General features: G+C 30.3%; 1 pseudogene; it reads left to right on the top strand.

Moving 5' to 3' along the window:
• Nucleotides 1-2,975: 2,975 nt before the first annotated feature.
• Nucleotides 2,976-3,896, top strand: LOC149230753 (carbon catabolite repressor protein 4 homolog 1 pseudogene; annotated as a pseudogene).
• Nucleotides 3,897-5,847: the final 1,951 nt, after the last annotated feature.

The raw sequence follows: 5,847 nt of genomic DNA, 5'->3' as shown, positions 1-5,847 counted from the left end.
AAGTGAACTTTGATGTAGGTGGCATATCTCTTTCATCCTAAGCTAAAACAACACCTCTCTCTTCTAAATCCAAAGACAATAACAACACCTCTCTCTTCTCAGTGCAAAGACAATAATTAGATAGAAAAATGTTGTTGTTTGGGAATTAGATGTTTAAATGTAAATAAAATAATTCCTCATTTATTATGACATATTAGGTGCATTTAACAGAGAATGACATATGCTTATCAAATTGGAAAACCCAAAAATTATCAATAACCTTAAGTATAAATTGAGCATGATTTTTGACTAAAATTACTTATGACACCAACTAGATCATAAAGTGTTATTGTTAAAATTCACTTTTTAAGAATCTAATAATAAATTTTGAGTGAAGTACACATACATTGAAGCCAAGTGTTGCCTATTATATAGGGGTTTAAATATATACTTGTGACTACTGCAATTAAATAAAGTGAGGAATTCGGTAAAACCCTTATTATCTCCGGATATTACTTTATTAATCCAAAAAATAGTAATATAATTTGTTTTAAAGCCAATTTCCTTGACTACTTCTGGAATTCAAGCAATTGTGTCAAATCAAGTAATAGCTGGATCAAATGCAAAAGTCCAACATGGTTATCACTAAGAAATTATTCCACCCCCCTTAACTCAATAAATGCACTAGACATTGAATCAATTTGAAGTTTCCAAAACCTAACTACATCAAGAAAAGTTAAACGATTTTCAATTGTTAATTCTGTTTTCATTAGAAATACACAATCACCTCCATTACATCAAAAGTCCAACATGGTTATCACTAAGAAATTATTCCATTGCACCTAACTCAATAAATGGATGAGACATTGAATCAGTTTGAAGTTTTCAAAACCTAAATACATCAAGAAAAGTTAAACCGTTTTCAATTGTTAATTCTGTTTTCATTAGAAATACAAAATCACCTCCATTACATCGAGCAACTGTAAAAATCCAACATGGTTATCACAAAGAAACTATTCCATGACACTTAATTCAATAAATGCACTAGACATTGAATCAATGTGAAGTTTTCAAAACCTAAATACATCGAGAAAAGTTAAACCATTTTCAATTGTTAATTATGTTTTCATTATATATACAAAACCACCTCCATTACCACCTGGATTAAGTAATTTAATGGCAATTTTATTCCAAAAATATCATAGTTTCCAAAGAACCAACCTAAATTTTTTGTGAATCTTTTATGTGGCATTTCTGAATATGAATGTAATCGACATTCCATCCATCGTGAAAGAAATATTACTTTTTTCTACAACAACAAAAAAGTAGTATTATCTTTTGTTCCATCATCAACAAATATTGCATGATGCTTCCATTTTATAGTTTTATGACCAACAAGTCAAACTTACCACAAAGAAATATTATGTTTTTCTACAACAAAAAAAGGAGTATTATTTTTTGTTCCATCATCAACAAATATTGCATGATGCTTCCATTTTCTAGTTTTATGATCAACAAGTCAAACTTACAATAGGAGGAATAAAGTCCATGAACTCAGATTTAGTTTACTTTCGAAAATATATTTACCATTTGTATTTTCAAGAAGAAACAATCATTCATATATTGAAGAATAATCAATGGACAAGGGTGTTTAGTGTTTTCAAAGAAAGATTTTCTTATACCTTGATGATTTTAGCTTTGAAATTTTGAATATAAATTGCATTAATTATTTATAATGAGATTCAGTCTATTGTTATTTTTAATAATATCACGGCTTCTTAGTGTTATAATAACAATGTTAATTGTCTTTGTTGTATTGACTTCAATTATTAGCTTCATGTTTGTACAAACACAAACTTAAGAGGGTCAAAGCTATTTGTGCAACATGTAATGTATTGTCCTTTGGTGGATCTCATTCACCTCAAGGGAAACTATGTTGTACAATGACCTCACTTTATATCAAAAATACAAAAAATACTTAGAAAATTTAGAAAAAAAAAGAAGTAAACATACTCTAATTTTGTAGAAAAATAAATGGCAAACAATAAACCTACCTTATTTACAGAAAATAATAGAAAGTAGATGTACTTTATTCGAAGAAAAAAGTAAAGAACAACAAATAACCCTATTCTAATTGTAGGAAAGGAAAAGAAACAAGTAAAGCTAGTTTAATTGCATGAAAGTAAACAAAATCATTTCCATAAACTTGAACAAAATAAAGTTTGTTCCATCATTTGCCATATATAATTAGTTGCCAAAATACCGGTAAGATTGCAAACTTCGTTTCAAAAATATGTTTTTTTTTTAATATTTCAGTCTTTCCTAAATTATCCAAATGCCGACGTTTTAACCAAGCTCGAAGTTCAATAGTTTTTTTGGTTTAACATACAACATATTTAAGCTATATATACAAAAAGCTTATGGAGCACTAATCCATCTCTTCTGTTTATTGAGGAGCGGGTAAAAGCACGGATCCATATCTTCCGTTTATAGAGCAGAGCATCGATCTTAACCAAAAAAAGGTTGACTGGTACGGCTTATTAAAAAGTTGAGTTCACAAGAACTCAAAGTCGTAAGGCTAAGAAACCTCGTTTGAAAGGGGTAACAACGCTAAAGCTGGTAGAACATAGGAAGATAAGTTGTTGTTATATAAGGGGATATAACAACAACTGAGTGTAAAAGATGTGGTAGACGGTCATTTCAGGGATGATGATGAGGATTTAAGGAGGCAGAGATGGTATTGCATCCATAGTGAAGGTGAATGCATTTCTCCAAACAACACTCATATGTTGTTGTCTGCCTCCGAGTCTTATAAACCCAACACGCAGGACGTAGGCAATGTATTACTTCTAGAAGTTGAAGGAAAGGTGTTTTTCGTTACAGAGCCAGTTATTCCATTTCCCCACCCCGTTCCTAGGCGAATGATTCAACTTTACAACAACAGGTAAGATTGAAGTTTGAGGGGTCCATCATTCAGAGTTGTGACATACAATATTATGGCGGACGTGTATGCTACTTCAAAGCAGTTCCCCAACTGTCCTCCATTCGTGCTCAATTGGGAAAATCGCAGACAAAACTTGTTGAAGGAAATATTAGAGTGCGAACCTAACATCATTTGCCTCCAGGGGGTACAACAGAACCATTTTTCTAATTTTTTCCATCCAGAATTGGCCAAATTAGGATATGAAGGGATGTTTAAGCGAAAGCAGAGAGAAGGCAACATTCCAACTGTTGATGGTTGTGCAACGTTTTATAAACTGAATCAATTTGACTTGATAACTTTGTGTTCGATTAATTTGAGATATAAAGACAACATTGCCCTGCATGTCATCCTTTCCATAAAAGAAACTAGTGAACGTCTGTGCATAACCAATACCCACATCCATGCAAATCCTAAAAACAGTGATGTCAAGCTATGGCAGGTCTACCACTTGCTCAAAAATTTGGAGAAGTTTGTCCATGATATTCCTGTTGTACTATGTGGGGACTTCAATTCTTTGTCCGGAAGCGCTCCCCACTCACTTCTTACCAAAGGCTATGTGGATCCCTTACATGAAGAAATTTCGGATTATGATCCATCCATTAAACTCATGTTTCGTCATAGAATACCTTTAGCAAATGCTTATTTTAAGTATTCCCGATGCAATCTTCCCCTACAAGACGCGTTGAAGAAAATGGATGGTAAAACGGGGGAGCCGCGTTTCACTACCTTCATTGAGAATAGCCGAGGGAAATTTCAGGGAACGTTAGATTACATTTTCTACCATGCCACGAAGTTGAAGTTGGTGTCGTTACTGGAGTTAATTGACGAGGAGGACGTGAAGTACCGTGCACTTCCTTCGGTTAATCATTCTTCCAATCATATCCCAATTGCAGCCGAGTTTAGTTATATCTCCACATCGAAACCAGCAGCATAAGGAAATATGCAACTGAAGAGTTATGGCCAAAGCCACCGATACTAATAGAAAATTGAGGAAGCGAAATGTTCCTAGCTATTGGTTCTTAGTGGCTGTAAAATTGTGGAGTAATTTCTGTTTTTAAATCGATGAGATGAGATAGAATCAATCATCGATTAATTTTGATTTTCAATTGATGTGATTATTTAAAATCATGTTATTCTCAAAGTGTGATTATTCTTTTCGATTTAGAAATTTGATTATTGAAAACATGTTATTCTAACGTTATGATTCACTTAAAAATATATTCTATATATATTAATTTTTTCAATAGTTTTGATAATTGCAATTTTAAAAAAATAAGCTGATTTGGATCTATTTTAGTATTTTTTTTTTTACTTTTATCATTTCAATCATTTTTGTGTTTCTTCAATTACAATTAATGAAACTTCAAGAAAAATAAAAGTGTATTTATTTTATTAACAATATAAATAAGTTTAAACTATATAATTGTTTTCATGTTTTTAAATTATAATTAATTAAATCTTAAAAAAAATGTCTATATTTTATTAACCATATAAATAAGTTTAAATTATATAGTTGAAAATGTATGAGAATAACTCAATTTTATTAAAAAATGAATTTTTTTGTTTTTTTGTTTACCTTATCATCCTCTCATCTTTATTCAAGTACCAATTTCAAATCACCTAACCTATAAACCCAACACCTCTATCTCTGGAGTATAGACAATGCCTTGAAAGAAATATCTGTTAATGGTTCAATAAAATGTTTAAAGCTAGAAATTTATTTATCGATTTTCATTAACATAAAGGGCAGATTATTATGATGCACTCTTATGCTTGGTGTCTTATAAAACATAATCATATAAAATCATTGTGTAGAGTATGAGAAATTTACAGTATAACATGGTATTTTTGCTAAAATAAAAGTGAAATAAAAAAAATGAAAGCCCTAAATCTATAGATAGGCGAGAAATGATAAAGCTAGGACTAAATGCAGTTGTCTTTGTCTAGTTTGTCTTCTTGTGAATTGACAATGGAAAGAATTTGTAAAACAACATATCCCCCTATCTCTCATAATATAGTTTCAAATTTGGAAATAATTTTGATAATCTCAAATTTTGGAATATTTGAATAATAAAAAAGCAAAATCAATTGTATAACTTTATTTTTATAATATTTTACTATCCATAATCCTATATAATTCCAAATTTATTTTATTTTTCCCCTTCGTACTCCTAACTCATAAAAGAAACGTGCTCCAAAATTTTAAATGAAGACACTAAAACTTTGCTCCTAAATTTTAAATGAAAACACTGAAACATTGCTTCAAATCACCTTAGGAATTTCTATGTTGTGTTGTTGGTAAGTAACTATATTAGCACTCCTCAGTGGTTTTGAGAGGCTTCCCTTTCTCTCCTAGACATTTAAGTTATTAGAATCATTTATTTCGTGATTGTATCCTTTTTTGTTTATATTAATATGACTTCAATTTTTTCTCTTTTTAACCATGTTTAAAACTTAACAAAGATTAATTTGATTTTAGATCATATTAAAAAATTATTTCTTAATATGTTTGTAAGTAGTTTGGTTAATTGAATTAAGTTCTAATTTAATAAGAAACAACTTATAAACATCTAAATCGTTAAAATTATTTTATAATGAATTTAATAAGAAACAACTTAAACTTCTAAATCATTACAATTATTTTATAATAACATCATTTTTTGATATTTTATCCCCAATCAATTACACTTGAAAAAATTGAACTCCCATAACTTGAGAGAATCCCTTACCGGAGGAAATTTTGGATTACGAGCATCTATTAAACTATAGTTTCCTCATTCAATACCTTAAGAAAATGCTTATCTTTCCTATCCCTGATGTAATGTTCCCATAGAAGACCTGTTGAAGAAAATTGATGGTCAACAGGGGAGCCACGTTTCACTACA

The sequence above is a fragment of the Pinus tabuliformis genome, chromosome J, assembly GCF_031772625.1.
Source record: "Pinus tabuliformis cultivar Carrire ecotype Pingquan chromosome J, CPIR1, whole genome shotgun sequence".
In the NCBI taxonomy this organism is placed as follows: domain Eukaryota; kingdom Viridiplantae; phylum Streptophyta; class Pinopsida; order Pinales; family Pinaceae; genus Pinus; species Pinus tabuliformis.
Note: the sequence above shows the minus strand (reverse complement) of the source record. Positions and strands in the feature narration are given on the sequence as shown.